The sequence below is a fragment of the Rhinoderma darwinii genome, chromosome 12 (genome assembly GCF_050947455.1).
Source record: "Rhinoderma darwinii isolate aRhiDar2 chromosome 12, aRhiDar2.hap1, whole genome shotgun sequence".
In the NCBI taxonomy this organism is placed as follows: domain Eukaryota; kingdom Metazoa; phylum Chordata; class Amphibia; order Anura; family Rhinodermatidae; genus Rhinoderma; species Rhinoderma darwinii.
Genome location: NC_134698.1, coordinates 29744337 through 29762345, shown reverse-complemented (window position 1 = coordinate 29762345; position 18009 = coordinate 29744337). Strand labels below are relative to the sequence as shown.

The following is an 18009-nucleotide window of genomic DNA, read 5'->3' as shown; positions in this document are numbered from 1 at the left end:
GGTGTTTTTAGGGGGTTGGGACAAAAAGCCCTAACTAATAAAATTCATCCATTTTTTTTTTAACTTCCATGAAAAACGGATGGCAAATGCCGGTTAAAAACGGTCAGACGGCCAGGAAATGGATTCAAATTTTGAGACACATTGATGCAAAACAGCCATGAAGAACTGACAGTTGATTCGTTGACTGCCATTTTTTTCACGGTCGTGTGTATATAGCCCTCTTCACTCTCCCCTCACAGCGATCCAGGGTGACGGAGAGAGAAGAAGACTAATTGTTACAGAGCTCTACAGTGTAGGTATGTATAGATAGATAAATGTTAAAAAGTGATGTGTTTTTTCTTTAATTTTTATTGATTTGTCTGCTCATAATAAAAATTTAAAACACTGAATTAAACTAATCTAGAAATTGAAAGCATCATAAGTCTTGTAAAAATCAAAGTAAAAATAGTTGTGATGTGCAAAGCGGTTCTAAAGATATTATTATCGTTTAAAGAAGTGCATATCAAAAATGGAAAATTTGACCTGGACCCAGGGGCATCAATGACCCTTGGTCATGAAAGGGTTAAAGAGTGAAAATAGCTAATTTTTCCATAGATATGCCAATATGTGGGCCCAGCTTGTGCCACCATGAAAAGACAGCTCTCTAATTATTATGCAGTGTTTCCCGGTTTTAGAAACCACCTACATGTGGCCCTAATCTTTTGCCAGGACGATTGACAGGGCTCAGGAGTGAAAGAGTACTATACGAAGTTCAGGTCTAATTTGGCGACTTACAAAGTATTGGTTCACAATTGTAGAGGCTCTGATGTGAAATAATAAAAGAAACCCCTGAGAAGTGACCCCATTTTGAAACTACACCCTCAAGGCATTTATTAAGGGGTGTAGTGAGCATTTTCACCCACAGGTCTTTTCCATAAATGATTGCTCTGCGGATGGTGCAAAGTAAAAATTAAAGTTTTTCCCCACATAAGCCATTTCAGTGGCAAATATGTCGTGCCCGGCTTGTGCCACACAACCCAAAATAAACTTCTGTTTGGGCACACTGTAGGGTTTAGGAGGGAGGAAGCGCAGATTTTGCTTGGTAGTAGTTTTGTTTGGAGTTTTAGTGGTATTTTAGTTTAAAATGTGGGGGCATATGTAAGCTGTGCGGACTACATCAGGGGCTAGGGCTGGGCGATCAAATTAATTTGATTTATTCGCCCTGGAGGCCTGTGACGATTCTGTTTTTAGCATTTGTTTGTGCCTCCAACACACACATAAACCAGTACGCTCACTGTATTCCTGTAGCACCTCACCACCTTATACTTTGCTGTTCCTGCTACCAGCATAGCCTCAGGTTAGCTTAAAGGCTATGTACCTCTCTGACATATTTCATTTACTTTTTCAGATATAGCTGCGTTGTATCCTGTATACACAGCAGCTATATCTAGCACTGAGACCTGAATACGTCAGGTCCGCGGTATTGCCGAGTTTAGTGTCAGCGGGTCCTGCAGGATCGAGCTGTTAACGATCTACAGTAAGTTCATAACTAAGTTGTGATCGATTACAGGTGGATCACACAGGACCCGCTGTCACTGAACCCGTCAGTCCCACGGATCTGACGTTTTCAGGTCTTCGAGAATGATACAGCTTCTCTGTATACAGGATATAAAACAGCTGTATCTAAAAAAATAAATACATTTTTTTTTTTTTAATCAGTTCAATTTTATTCAACAAACATCACATTTTTACAGGTCATTGTACTTTCTCATACAGTGTATAAGCAATTTTCCACAGACCCAATTATTTATGTCCAACCAAACATTCCCTTCCCCCCAACTCCCCCTTGTATCCCCCCAGCCGGTCTTCTCGATACCACTTTTTCAATCCTATCTCCTTCTCTTCCCCTTTTCCATTCCCCATCTTACGCCTGCTCTCCGTATGTACCCCTCCGTCAGTAGCCCTATACCTGAACGTGTGACCGTAGTGTCATTAGCTCCACAGAAGCATACCCAGATTGATCAATCCACCTAGCCCATTGTTTTTCAAACTTGACCTTGGACCCCCTCTTGGAGTATATCCTATATTCCATCAGAACCTGTGAGTTAAGTGCCCCTATGATTTCTTGTTTTGAGGGTGGCTCCGCATCCAGCCAGTGCTTTGCTGTTCCCTTCCTAACTTGATATAGTATTTTAGCGATTGCCAAACCTGCCATCCTATCCCCCTCCAAATCCCCAACATACCCTAGCAGCATTACCACAGGATCCCATGGAATCTGTACCTCAAACACTCTCCCCACTAGCTCCAATATTTCCGTCCACAGAATCCCCAACCTCCCGCATGTCCAGAACATATGGAGGATGTCTGCTTTTTCCTCCGGGCACCTAGGGCACTTGGCATCTGCTCTTAATCCCATTTGTTTCAGCACCCCCGGGGTCCTATACACCCTATGTATCAGAAACAGCTGCGATCTTCGTTGTGCTACGTTAATGGACAAAGTACATGTTGCTGCCAATACCGCCTCCCAGTGGTCTGTCGGAATAGGACCCACATCCCTCTCCCATACAGCTTTCACTGGTGCCATAGGATCCCCCAGATGTTCCACCAATAACTGCGATAAACCAATGAAATTAATCCTTTTGACGTTACTGCTTTTGCAATATGTTCCAACACTCCCGCGGCATGTATTGTCATGTCTACACTGGCCGCAGCGTGCCGAATCTGCAGGTACTGATAGAACATGCGGGAGTCCAGCTGAAACTCCTCCCTTATTTGCTGAAAGGATTTGAGTATGCCTCCCTCGTACAACTGACTCAATCGTATTATGCCTTGCTGCTCCCACCCCTGCATCCCTTCCAATTTACCCAATTCCCCCAGATAAGCATTCCTCCAGAGTGGTGTATATTTAGTGCACTCTCCTATCCCCAGCAATTGCTTGCACTGCCACCACACCTTGTGTATGAGAAGCAGAGTGGGTCTGGTACTCGCCATCCGTTTATAGCTGTGCGCTTCCAGTCCTGCCAACGGGTTCCCCCCCCCCCAGATATGATAGGATGTGCGCACTTGACCCCCATGTCTCTTCCTGCTCCCACCCCCAGAAATGCTGACATTGGGCAGCTAAATAATACACCCAAGCATTGGGCACAGCCAGTCCCCCCTCCTCTTTAGGCAGTTGTAGTTTCTCCAGTTTAATCCTAGGTACCCCCTTCTTCCATACTAGGTCCCTAAAAAGGTTGTGCAACCTCCTAAACCAATATTTGGGGATCCATACCGGGGAGTTATGTAGGACATACAGCACCTGGGGCATAAGGATCATTTTAATCAGATTCGTCCTACCCAGAGCCGATAGCGGTAACTTATTCCACGCCTCTACTTTGGCTTTTATCGTTGTTAACAGTGGCATTACATTAAGGGACATATAATCCTGTGCTTTCGCCATCACCCTAACCCCCAAATACTTAAACTCCGTGACCACCGGTATCTCCACCTCCTCCTCCCCAGTCTGGATAACCCCCGGGTCCATGAGCATTAGAGCCGATTTTGACCAATTAATGAGCAATCCCGAATATTTCCCAAACCGCTTAATTAGGGCCATCACTAACGGTAGTGTGCGCTCGGTATCCGCCATGAATAGCAGCATATCATCTGCGTATAATGCAATTCGTTCCTCTACCCCCCCATATCTCAACCCCTGAATATGTTCATGTTGTCTCACTGCGCACGCCAATGGTTCCACCGCCAACGCGAACAACAATGGAGATAATGGACATCCCTGACGCGTTCCCCGCTCCAGCGCGAACCGATCCGATAGCACCCCATTCACCCTTATCTTTGCTGTCGGGGCTACGTATAACAACTTTACCCATTTTATGAAATTAGGGCCAAATCCCATTTTCTCCAGAACTGACCACAAATATTTCCATTCCACGCAATCGAATGCTTTAGCCGCGTCTAAGGACAGAATGGCTCTCCCCCCATTATTATCCGGCAGAACTTGTAAATTCAAAAACAGCCGTCTCAGATTCACCGCCGTCGATTTGGATGGCATAAAGCCGGCCTGATCTCCATGTACCACCCCAGCCACTACCTTTGCTAGTCGAAGCGCCAATACTTTTGCTATGATTTTAATATCCGCCGTCAATAGAGAAACTGGTCTATAGGAGCCCGGGAGCTGGGGATCTTTCCCCTCTTTAGGCAGAACTACTATAGTTGCTTCGTACATTGTTTCCGGGAGCCTCCCCCTATCAAAACTATCCAAAAGAGTGGCCAGTAACTGCGGTGTGAGTTCCTCCCCATATTCCTTAAAAACTTCCACCGGAAGACCATCCGGCCCCGGCGCCTTTTCACTGGCTAGTATCCCTATGGCTGCCTGGAGCTCCTCCAGAGATATGGGCTCCTCCAATGTCCCTCTCTCCTCCCCTCCCAACCTGGGAAGGTCGATCTCCCCTATATACTCTTCCAGCTGTTGAGGTGTGTGCTCTGCCCTAGAGGCATACAAATCTGAGTAAAACTGCTGAAAAACTTTCAAAATCTGTCCTGTATCCGTCTCCGACTTCCCCCCTCCCCCCTAATAGTGTGTATGTAATTATTCTCCCTCTGAGCCTGCGCCATCCTTGCCAGTAGCCGTCCAGTGGTTTCCCCCTCCTCATAATATTGGCGTTTTAAAAACATCCTTTTGTTATCTGCCCTCTCCAACTGATGCTGTTTTAACAACCGCTGCGCCTCCACCCAATGCTTCAGTGTGTCTGGTGTGTTATCTGCTATATGTAGCCTTTCTGTCTCTGTTACCCTTTCCAACAACGCTTCCCCTAATTGTCTAGACCGTGTTTTTACTGCCGAAATGTGCTGGATGAACACCCCTCTCAGCCACGCCTTCATCGCGTCCCACAGTATCTCCTGCGGTACCGTTCCCGAGTTGAATTGAAAGTATTCCTTTATGAGGTCTAAAATTTGTTTATGATCTATCAACTTCAGCCAAAAGGCATTGAGTTTCCAGCACCCTTGCCCCCGCCCTGTCCTCCCCTCCGTCTCTACCTTCATTAACAAAGGAGAATGATCCGATAAATCTCTTTGCAAGTATTCTATCCGGGCTACAAAGGGTACCGCTGCCGGTGAGCACAAGATTAAGTCTATCATGGATAAAGACTGATACGTGGAAGACGCACAAGAATACTGAAACCTATTTGGATGTTTATCCCTCCATATGTCCCGCCAACCCATTTCAGCAACCAGATGGCCAAACGCTGTTAAACCTCCCCCTGTCATGCCGAATTTATCCATATTAGTATTCAATACCGCGTTAAAATCGACCATCACTAGTAACGGCACCTCCGGGAACCTAGCCAGTTCCTCCACCACTTTCTTGATAGATCCGCTAGAAAATGGAGGGGGGACATACAACACCAACAACACACAATTCCAATGATACAGCGTACAGTGTACCCCCACATACCGCCCCTCCCCATCCTGGAAGGAGTCGTGACATATAAATGGCACCGCCCTATGTATGAGAAGACTCTTCCCCCTTGAATATGTAGTATGGTAAGAGTGAAAACTATGTCCTACCCAGGCCCTATGCATCATGGAGACTGAATCCCTAGTCATATGTGTCTCCTGTAGTCCTATCACCCTCGACTCCTGCTTCCTAACAAAGTCAAATACCGCCTGCCGTTTTCTGGCGTCCCGCAGGCCCCGTACATTCCAGGACAAACAATTAAGTGATCCCATCATCACTCAACATATCCCAACACATCCTTTCCTGTTCTCGTAATTTTACATATCCGACCGGCTGGGTCCCCTTTCCCTCCCTCCCCCCCTGTAACCTCCCCCGTAAACCTACCCCTTTCCAAGGGTTGGGGCGACAGAACGTATCTGCCATTACCCATAACAAGCGTCGGCAGGCCAACTCCGCCCACCGTACATTCAACAATGCCATAACTCGCTATTCACGTTTCCCGCGTAAATGACCATCCCTCCCGCTGCCTTTTTCTTGCAAATAAACAACCATCCCTTCAACCTATCTGTACCCCTCAATGTCCATAAACACATTCCTCCGCTTCCGGTCTTCCGCGTTCACCGCAACCATGCCCTCCAACTCCAAGTCCAAACATGACCAGGAACCCTCAATGCCATATCTTGCAATTTTTAACGACACCTGGTTCAGTCCCGCATCCCCAGCCTCCTTTTGTCAGCCGGTCTGTTCCGGATCAACGCCGTCCCTCTGCCGGTCTCAGCTGACTTTCATGGCTATCCAACCATCTAACCGCTTCTCTCGGTGTCTCGAAAAAGGAAGTTATGCCCAGCGCCACCACTCTGACGGGCAGGATACATCATTGAATATTGCACTTGTAACGCCCTTAGGCGTCTCTTTATATCCATAAACTGTGATCTTTTCCGTTGTACTTCCATAGAGAAATCCGGGAAGAAGGACACTTTCACCCCATTAAAAGAGATGTCTTGACGTTCCCTAGCTTTCCTCAGGATCTTGTCTCTATCTTTGTAATGTAAAATCTTTATCAGCACCGGTCTTGGCGGCCTTCCCGGAGGCCCGGGTCTGGTCGGCACCCTGTGCGCTCTCTCCACCGCAAATAAAGGGGTCAATTCCTCTCTGCCAAATGTGTCTATCAGCCACTTTTCAAAGAAATCATCCGGATTCGCTCCCTCCACTCTTTCTGGAACCCCCACTAGGCGAACGTTATTCCGTCTCAGCCGATTTTCCATGTCATCTGTCTTAGCCAGCAATGTCGCCACTGCCTGCGAGTGTGCCTGTACATCCTGCTTTATGTGAGGAATCGCATCCTCCATGTCCGAGACTCTCCCCTCCACGGCAGTGGTGCGTTCCGCTAGTTTTTGCAGGTCGTTCCTGAGCAGCAAAATGTCCTCCTTCAATCCACCCATCTGGCTTGCTAAAGTATTAAGGACCATAGAATTTTGCTTCACCGCTGCCAAAATGTCCTTTAAGGAGGGTTCCTCCTTCCTTGCTCCACTTTTCCCTCCAGCGCCTGGCTGATCCTGCATGGCGCCGCTCATCTCCTCCTCCTCCTCCTCACTTCTCATGTCCCCCGCCAAAGGAGAGTACCTGGATCCATAGGATGACCCTCCAGCTGCCTGATCTCCAGCCGACTTTCGCTGCTGTGCAGCCGCCCCCCCTGCTCTCGGCGTGCGGGCGAACCTCTCCAGCTTCTCCACTACTTCCTGCCGGAGGCCTCTATTGCGGCCCTCCTTCTCCTCGGCGCCATCTTGAGTGCGGGACCCGGGACTCGCTGGCGGCGACTTCTGCTTCTTTGAGCGCGTCATTATGGACGGGCACTCATGCTCCTCCACCTCTAGACTCTGGTAGGACCCTGGGGAAGCTGTTTTCCCCGAATTTTACGGGATATATGGACTTTACAGGATGAATACAGCAGGAGCTCCGGTCACACACGTCCTCTCACATTCACCGCTAGGCCACGCCCCCAATACATTTTTAATAAGATGTAATTACAAAGTCGCACCAATCACACTGAGACACTCTCAGAGCAGTGTTCTTGTTTAAACAGGACTTTAGAAGCTTTATTTCTCTTTCAATCAGGGAAATCCAAAAAACACAATGGTAGCTTGTCTCATCAGCATACACAAAGGTTAGAATAGCAAGAAACGTTTCACGTAACAAAAGTCCAGGTATAACTCACACAGTCCGACCCTTTGCAGGGGTTAGCTCTCACCCCTCTGTAAATGTCAGATCTGTTCTGCAGCAAACCAGTCTTCACCTTCCTGCTTCCCCTCTCTCTCTGACACACTCTCCCAGCAGCTTTTCTCTTAGTTAATTACCCTCCACCTGTGTGGAGGTAAGACCCTATGTTAACCCCTTAAGGGTATGTGCACACGATAACTGCAATTACATCTGAAATTACGGAGCTGTTTTCAGGAGAAAACAGCTCCTGAATTTCAGACGTAATTGCATGTACTCACGTTTTGCGGGGCGTCTTTTACGGCCGTAATTTGGAGCTGTTCTTCATTGGAGTCAATGAAAAACGGCTCCAATTACGTCCCAAGAAGTGTCCTGCACTTCTTTTGACCAGGCTGTAATTTTACGCGCCGTCTTTTGACAGCGACGCGTAAAATGACAGGTCGTCGGCACTGTACATTGTATAGCCAATTGAAAGTAATGGGCAGATGTTTGCCGACGTATTGGAGCTGTTTTTTCAGACGTCTGAAAATAGGTCGTGTGAACCCAGCCTAATAGGCGTCTAGGGATATATCTCCCTTGGCAGATTAACCCCCTCAACCTGTTACAAAATCAGCAAGGGATCAAATACTTATTTCCTTCACTGTATATTGTAAGTTTGACCACTGTCAAAGACATGAACAGTCTAGATTTTTTTGGCTATGTTAATTTTACCAGTGAGAGATGGATTATATAAAAAAAAAAACAGAAAATCACATTGTCAAAATTATATATATTTATTTGCATTGTGCACAGAGAAATAAGTATTTGATCCCTTTGGCAAACAAGACTTAATACTTGGTGGCAAAACCCTTGTTGGCAAGCACAGCAGTGAGACGTTTTTTGTAGTTGATGATCAGGTTTGCACACATGTTAGATGGAATTTTGGCCCACTCCTCTTTGCAGATCATCTGTAAATCATTAAGATTTCGAGGCTGTCGTTGGCAACTCGGATCTTCAGCTCCCCCCATAAGTTTTCGATGGGATTAAGGTCTGGAGACTGGCTAGGCCACTCCATGACCTTAATGTGCTTCTTTTTGAGCCACTCCTTTGTTGCCTCAGCTGTATGTTTCGGGTCATTGTCGTGCTGGAAGACCCAGCCACGAGCCATTTTTAATGTCCTGGTGGAGGGAAGGAGGTTGTCGCTCAGGATTTGACGGTACATGGCTCCATCCATTCTCCCATTGATGCGGTGAAGTAGTCCTGTGCCCTTAGCAGAGAAACACCCCCAAAACATAATGTTTCCACCGCCATGCTTGACAGTGGGGACGGTGTTCTTTGGGTCATAGGCAGCATTTCTCTTCCTCCAAACACGGCGAGTTGACTCAATTTTAGTCTCATCTGACTACAGCACCTTCTCCCAATCACTCTCGGAATCATCCAGATGTTCATTTGCAAACTTCAGACGGGCCTTTATATGTGCCTTCTTGAGCAGGGGGATCTTGCAGGCACTGCAGGATTTTAATCCATTACGGCGTAATGTGTTACCAATGGTTTTCTTGGTGACTGTGGTCCCAGCTGCCTTGAGATCATTAACAAGTTCCCCCTGTGTAGTTTTCGGCTGAGCTCTCACCTTCCTCAGGATCAAGGATACCCCACGAGGTGAGATTTTGCATGGAGCCCCAGATCGATGTCGATTCACAGTCATTTTGTATGTCTTCTATTTTCTTACTATTGCACCAACAGTTGTCTCCTTCTCACCCAGCGTCTTACTTATGGTTTTGTAGCCCATTCCAGCCTTGTGCAGGTCTATGATCTTGTCCCTGACATCCTTAGAAAGCTCTTTGGTCTTGCCCATGTGGTAGAGGTTAGAGTCAGACTGATTAATTGAGTCTGTGGACAGGAGTCTTTTATACAGGTGACCATTTAAGACAGCTGTCTTTAATGCAGGCACCAAGTTTATTTGGAGCGTGTAACTGGTCTGGAGGAAGCTGAACTCTTAATGGTTGGTAGGGGATCAAATACTTATTTCTCTGTGCACAATGCAAATAAATATATATAATTTTGACTATGTGATTTTCTCTTTTTTTTTTTTTAATATAATCTATCTCTCACTGGTAAAATTAACCTAGCCTAAAAATTCTAGACTGTTCATGTCTTTGACAGTGGGCAAACTTACAAAATCAGCAAGGGATCAAATACTTATTTCCTTCACTGTATATAAATTATTTGTATTTCTGATAGAAATTAAAAGCTGTGAAGTGACGTACAATTATTATAGTAATATATGTTAAAAAGTTATTTATATAAAGGAAATAATTTATTAAAGAACTCCCATGAAAATTGTTATTGCTTTGCCCGTTTGTAATTCGCATTTGTACACGTATATGATATTTATTTCCTCACCGAGCGTCTAGCTTTCAATACATACTTCGTTTGCCTCCCCCCGTGCGGTCACGTGATCTCTAAACGGACTCGCCGATTCAGACAGCGTCTTATGTGTGGACCAAAAGCCAGTTTCTCTATGTAAGTCTATGAGACTCACATCATCTTACATAGAGAAATTGGCTTTTGGTCCACACATAAAACGCTGTGTGAATCGGCGTGTCCGTTTAGAAATCAAGTGACCGCACTGGGGGAGCCAAACGGAGTATGTATTGAAAGCTAGACGCTCGGTGAGGAAATAAAATATCATATACGTGTACAAATGCCCATTTCAAACGGGCAAAGCAATAAAAATGTTCATGGGAGTTCTTCTTTAAATTATCTCTTGCTATTTTTTTCAGTTTATTTAATAGTAATAAGAAAATAGAGATTAAAATCGAAAATCGCCTGTGGGATTGAAAAAAAAAATCGACATTTTATTTTTTGCCAAAATCGCCCATCCCGATCAGGTGGTATAATAATGGGGTAAAAAAACAAACAAGAAAATAATCCATAGATGTGTGTTACGCTCTAAGGCAATCCTTTATGCACAGGCCGGTGTCCCCCTGATAAATGGTGTCGTTTTCTTATCCCCTTTTTTGTACAGCGTCTGCACCTTTTCAGTTTGGGGAATTTTTCTCGGAAACAGTTTTCCTGGTATAATACGGGCGCCCTCACTTCCAGCAGATATGTTTGGACCCTTCCCTTCCTGGTTCAAACATGGTTAGGGTCTTGATAAATCGCCTCTTGAAACAGAAGAAAGTTTCCCCTCGGGTCTGCACAATTGCATATTTTTCTTTTCTGACTAATGCGAGCCTTGACTTATTTTATTTTTCCATAGATGTAGTGGTATGGGGGCTCTTTTTTTGCGGGACGAGCTGTAGTTTTTATTGGTACCATTTTGGGCTACTTTTTTGGGGTGGGAGGCAAGTTGACTAAAAAACAGTTATTGTGTTATTTATACCACACGGTAAACGGCGTAGATTTACGTCTCAAAAAAGGGTGGCGAAAATTTCTTTTTTTTTTTTCTATCCCCCCCCCCAAAAAAAGTTAATAAAAGTTCATCATTAAATAATATGTACCCCAAAATGGTGCTATTAAAAAAAAAAAATACAACTTGTCCCACAAAAAACAAGACCTTATACAGCTATGTCGACGCAAACATAAAAAAGTTATAGCTCTTGGAAGGCGACGATGGAAAAACGTAAAAAAGAACTTGGTCATTAAGCTTTAAAATAGGCTAAGGGTTAAGGGGTTAAAAAGGTAAAGGAACACTTTCAGGGAGGTTTTTTTTTTTTTTTCTTTTTATAATTTTAATGGGACTGATCAGGGTTCAAGTTGAGTTTACCTCCCGTGTTTAATAACATGTTTTTTGTGGCCATTTTTATTTTTTGGTGGAAATCACTTTTTAATCGTCTGCAACAAAAGTATAGCACAGTGCAAATGACTGGAGTTTTACATGCTCAGAGCACAGAATGATGAATCGCTCATATCCTGTGCTCCTTAAAGAGGATGTCACTAGTTTAATAATTCCCTATTTCCAGTACATCCCTCATGACAGCACTACAGGAGGTTGCCCTATTGACCTCTGTAGGGACAGGAAGACAGAGAGGTTAAAAGGCCCCTCCCACCACCCACTTGCCAGTGTTCTTCCTGTCCCCACAGGGTCAGGAGCAGAGAGCGTCGCTCCTGTGTTAGTGCAGGAAAGAAACTCGGGCAGGGGGCAAGATCGGGGGGTCCGTGCACTCCCCCTTCTCTTCCCCCTAAAGCCCAGGCTAACACCCCTCAAGCGAGGGGTCCCTTAGCTCCCTCCCTGAGACACCTACCTAAGGAATCCTAGGCAGGGTTCTGGTAGTGTGTGGGGGCTGGGGTTTCCCAAGCAGGCTTCAGCCGGCCCGCGGACCAGGCGGGGACCGGCAGCTCCATAAACATGGACGCACCGGCAGGGATCCTCGCTGCACCGCATAGCAAGCCTCAGTCGCCGGCTATGGCGGCTGCACTCCAGGAACACGCTGGACGAATAGCCGACCGGAAATGACGTCTGGCTACTTCCGGTCCGCGGCCATCTTGGAAGGCGGGAAATTCAAAACGCCCGCATTTAAAGGGACGCGCACAGGTATGTAGTTAGAGCTGATAACTCTAACTTGGATTATTTTTTTGTGGATTGCATATTGCATTGCCTGTTACCTGTCGCGGTATGGAACTTCCTCGTCCTGATGGAACTCCAGATATGTCCCAGGGTCACGTGAGTCTCACCCTTGGGGAAGGGTATGACCCCTTATGTATGTACACCATACTTTACCTACCTTCTGTTTTCTCTAGGAAAAAGATTCCTCTCAGAGACAAACTGATAAAAAGAAGGTTAAAAAATGTGCGACTTGTGCAAAAAAATTGCCAGAGTCCCATAGGAAACAATTGTGTCAAGATTGTATTGCAAAAATACTAAAGGAGGAACAACCAACGTTCATGTCTGAACTTAGGTCTATGATTCGTGAAGAAGTGCGTCAGTCAGTAGCCTCCCTCACCCCTCCGCAAGAAAGTCCCTCACACTCCCAGGCAAAAAGACCACGGATTGAAGTGGATCAAAAATATTGTCCTCCTTCTCAGGGGTCTGACTCTGAGCAGGAGTGTTATTACCTATCGGAGGATGTTAGAAGAAAGAGAGGAACTCTTGCCTTCAACTTCTTCCACTCAAGAGAAAAAAAATTTCTTCTCTTCCGAGATGTCGGATACCTTAATTCAAGCAATACGGGAAACTATGGATATTCCCGAAGAAGACCATCCAGGATGAGATGTTTGGAGGTCTAACGAGAAAGAAAACAAGGGTTTTTTCCGGTAAACGAAAATCTCAAAAGAATGGTGACAACTGAATGGGAAGATTCAGAAAAAAGGCTCTTCATTTCAAGAGATTTTAAAAACAGACTTCTCTTTGATCTAGAGGACACTAAGCCTTGGGATGAGATCCCAAAAGTAGATGTCCCAGTAGCCAGGGTTGCTAAAAAAAAACGCAATCCCATTTGAAGATTCCTCTCAGTTGAGGAACGCCATGGACCGAAAGGCAGACGGACTACTGAAAAGAGCGTGGGAATCTTCCTCTGCCTTGATCTCAACTAATATCGCGGCCACATCAGTAGCAAGAGCAATGTTTATATGGCTAAACCAGCTAGAGACCCATTTGATGATGAAGACATCACGACAAGATCTATTAGAATCTCTACCTTTACTAAAAATGGCAACCGGATTCTTGGTAGACGCTTCAGCGGAATCTATTAGATTTGCTGCCAGGAATGGGGCTCTCTCAAATGCTGCTAGAAGAGCATTATGGCTCAAAATGTGGTCAGGAGATACGAAGTCCAAGAACAAGTTGTGTTCTATCCCATTTACAGGGTCTCTGATGTTCGGTCCTCTCCTCGATAACATGCTGGAGAGTGCAACAGATAGAAAAAAGGGGTTTCCTGAAGAGAAACCAAGAAAACCCCCTCAGTTTGGAAGATTTCGCCAACAGAGGGATCCTACCTCACAGAACTACAGCGGGAAAGGGAAGTCCGGTCGCTGGAGTTACCCCAAAGGAAAAAGGGGTCGAGGATATCTCCTTAACCCAAATAATTCATTCCAGCCCTCAAAGCAATGACGCCAAGAGCGTGGGGGGAAGACTCCTACAATTTTATCCCAAATGGTCGAGAATAACCCTGAACCCCTGGGTTCTAAAGATCATAGAAGAAGGATACAAAATAGAATTTTCCTCCATTCCTCCAGAGAAATTCCTAATAACCCAGTACCAAGCAAAAGATCTTCATCAGATCCTTATCCAGGACGTCCAGAAACTACTCCGATTGAGAGCCATTTCTCCAGTTCCCCACAACGAAATATGCAAAGGCCACTATTCAAAAATCTTCTTGGTCAAAAAACCAAACGGTTCCTACAGGACAATAATCAACCTGAAGGTCCTAAACAAATGGGTGAAATATCGAAAATTCAAGATGGAGTCTATCAGATCGACTATTCCTCTAATAAGGGAAGAGGCATCAATGTGTACGATCGATTTAAAAGATGCGTATTATCACGTTCCTATCCACCCCGCGTACCAGAGATTCCTCAGATTCGCAATTCAGGACGGTCCTTCCATTCTCCACTTCCAGTTTGTCTGCCTCCCCTTCGGCCTTTCCTCCACCCCCAGAAATTTTACGAAAATTATGGCAGAGATCATGGCATTCATAAGAAGTCAAGGTATAGTAATTATCCCATATCTAGACGACTTCTTGTTGACAGCAGATACTCCGGCTATCTTAGTCAGTCATCGGTCACAGGTTCTTTCCCTACTACAGGAATTGGGATGGATAATCAACTTTCAGAAGTAGAGTCTTCCTCCCCAGAAACAGAAGGTCTTCTTAGGAGTACTGCTAGACTCCTCCCTTCAACATTCCTTCCTCCCAAGAGAGAAACAAATACTCCTACTGGCAGAAGTAAGGAAATTTTGGGGGAAAGACGCCTGTTCCATAAGGGAATGTATGCGGATGTTGGGAATGATGACGTCTTGCATCCAATCTATTCCATGGAGCCAATTTCACTCCAGACCCTTACAGAAACTGATCTTGTCCCAGTGGGATCGAAAACAAAACTCCCTGAATTTAAAAATTCAAATTTCAGAGAACCTATCAGCAGATTTCCTGAGTCGGGAAAAAGTAGACCCTGGAGAATGGTCCCTAAACAGGGAAGTCTTTCTGTCCCTAACCCAAAATTTGGGTTATCCACAAATAGACCTGTTTGCCACGAGGAAAAACACTCAAGTAGAGACATTCTTCTCCCTGAATCTCAGAGACAACCCATTGGGAGTAGATGCATTGTCCCAACCCTGGGACATGGATCTGGCCTATGCCTTTCCTCCATTTCCTCTAATACCAATGGTATTAAGAAAAATCCAGGAAGATTTGACAAAGCTCATCATTATTCTTCCCTATTGGCCAAAAAGAAGTTGGTTTCCAATCGTACAATACCTAGCGTTGGAAGACCCTATCATGCTCCCAGTCAAGGAGAATCTTCTCTCCCAGGGTCCCTTATTCTTCCAGAGAATAGAAACTCTGAAATTGTCAGCCTGGATCCTGAAAGGCAAATCCTGAGGAACCACGGTCTGTCAGATGAGGTAATTTCAACTATCTTGTTAAGTCATAAAGAAGTTACCTCTAAAATCTATCAAAAGATTTGGAAGAAATTTTGTTCCTGGCATGGAAACCCAGGACCAGACCCCTTTTTTCCCAACATTGCAAAAATCCTAGATTTTTTACAATCGGGATTCAAAAAAGGACTTAGCCCTAGTACCTTTAAAAGTACAGAATTCAGCCTTAGGTAATTTTTTTAACACTCCTCTGGCTGAACATCGATGGATCAGAAGATTCACCCAAGCGGTCTCTAAACTGAAACCTTCCCTAAAGAAATCCGTTCCTACCTGGGATTTGAATGTGGTGTTAACGACTCTTTGTGAGCCCCCCTTTGAGCCGCTCGACAAAATTAGTATGCATTTTTTAACTCTAAAAGCTGCATTCTTAGTCGCTATTACTTAAGCAAGAAGGATTGGAGAAATCCAATCTCTGTCAATCATAGAACCGTACCTAAAAGTACAAGAGGATAAGATCATTCTAAAGCTGGATCCCTCCTTTATTCCAAAGGTATCTACTGCTTTCCATAGAGAACAAGAAATAATTCTACCTTCCTTTTATCCAGATCCAAAAAACCAACAAGAAGAAAAATTCCATTGCCTGGATGTCAGGCGAACAATTCTTCAGTATCTGGATAGAACCTCCTCCTGGAGACGAGATAAAAATCTATTTGTCCTGTTTGGGGGAAAGAATAGAGGAAAGAAAGCCTCAAAAGGCTCTCTAGCGAGATGGGTAAAAACCACCATACAAGAAGCCTACAAGTCCCAAGGACTATCTGCCCCACAAGGCATCAGAGCCCATTCAACAAGGGCAGTCTCGGCATCCTGGGCAGAAAGAAGAGAAGCCTCTATGGACCAAATCTGCAGAGCTGCCACTTGGTCAAGCCATTATACGTTTTGCAAACATTATAGGCTCGATGTTCTGTCCGATACGGATTTAAGTTTTGGACGGAAAGTCCTTCAATCCATAGTCCCGCCCTGAGCATTATAATCTGGTATTGCTCCTGTGGTGCTGTCATGAGGGATGTACTGGAAAATAGCAATTAGACCTACCGGTAATTGTATTTCCAGGAATCCATCATGACCGCACCATTACATCCCTCCCTGATTGAATTCTGATTTGTGCATTTAACATGTCAGTTATTATCCCTAGAAATAAAATAGGGTTGCATCCATCCTGGTGTAGTAATTGAAAAACACTGGCAAGTGGGTGGTGGGAGGGGCCTTTTAACCTCTCTGTCTTCCTGTCCCTACAGAGGTCAATAGGGCAACCTCCTGTAGTGCTGTCATGATGGATTCCTGGAAATACAATTACCAGTAGGTCTAATTGCTATTTTCCTAACTAATCTAATAGGCGCTATGATGCTAATAACTACAGTGTGATTTGTTTTCAAAAACGTTTATTATTTGTAAAGTTATGAGCAATTTTTGAAATATGCTAATTTGGCTCTAATAGGCAAATAGGAGGTGACTCTTTCTTTTCACTGTGGGCGGCATAATATTTTCTGTATGACGCTGTCTAATCCGCATACAGCTTCTCCCCCTTCTCTGCCCAGCAACACAATGTGATCATATAGTATACAGATTCCATTCCCGACTGTGGTTTCAACTGGTGATATCGGTTATTTCACAGCTAGATCCTGTTTTATAATTAGAATCTCATCTTTCATATGCCACCTGAACCGCTGTTCTAGGTCGCCCACAGCCCGAGACACGACTATTTTAAGTTATCCGCCTTCCCTCCAGCCTCAGTCTCTCACACTGTGTGAAGCAGCTTCATGCTGGTAGGACAGCGTCAGAGGCTGTGAGGTAGCTCCACCTTAGGAGAATCGCTGGTGTTGACACCCACTTGTCTAGTATAGCCTCATTTGCATATTTTGAAAAAAAGCTCATAACTTTTGAACTAATAAACGTTTTGGACAGAATTTTCACTAGTATTCTCAGTGTGACAGCTCCTGTCAGATTAGCTAGGAGACTGGGCATTACTAAACCAGTGACCGTTCCCCTTTAAGTGTTTCTGTACTATTGTCTGTTGACAATTTTACAGCAAGATCCTTCTAACGCTACCTACCCCTTCTGCTCAATATTTATACGTGTATCACATCTTCATGCTCGGCCATCTTTGGTGCTCTGTAGTGGCGTGTATTCCTCAAGCTGGCATTCAGGAGCACAACCAGACAAAAAGTGGTCTTGGGAGATTGTAGTCTGCCTGGGTTTGATGCAACCACACGGGCACTGATTGTATTCTTGCTCACAGACAAATGCGGTCAGTAAATGGCTGGTGAGGAAATTTCAGCAAACTATCGGATTCAAAGGGGTCATTAGAGTTCTGATTTATTTTAATTTTTTTTGCAATAGCTGCAAATTAAATAAATTAAGAAAAGAACCCGTACTTACCTATCCTTTACCCGTTAATACAACGCTGACGCTCTGGCGGCACTCCCGGTAAATGATTGATTACATGCATATAGCGAGTAACTGCTGCAGTCAATCAGAGGTCTCGGTGCTGACGAATCATATTTTTGACATAATGCCAGAAATACAACACATGACTGCTAAGCCCTCTGATTGGCTGCAGCGGTTTCATGCTACTAGCAAGTAAACAATTACCCGGAGTGCTGTCGGAGTGTCCGCACTGGATTGCCCGGGTAAGGGTTCGGTAAGTACTGCTTCTTATTTCAAATTTTGGTTTGCAATGGCTGCAAATTCGATAAATCAAGAACCTGGGCAACCCCTTGAATATGGGACAATGTTGGTATTAGTTCAGTGATATTATGTCATGAGGGAGACATTTTTTGATTGGTGTCAC

At 44.8% G+C, this 18009-nt stretch overlaps 1 protein-coding gene across 4 annotated transcripts in view; it reads left to right on the top strand.

Moving 5' to 3' along the window:
* INO80 (INO80 complex ATPase subunit) overlaps window positions 1–18009 on the top strand; it is a 324729-nt gene that overhangs the window by 166508 nt on the left and 140212 nt on the right. The window lies entirely within an intron of this gene.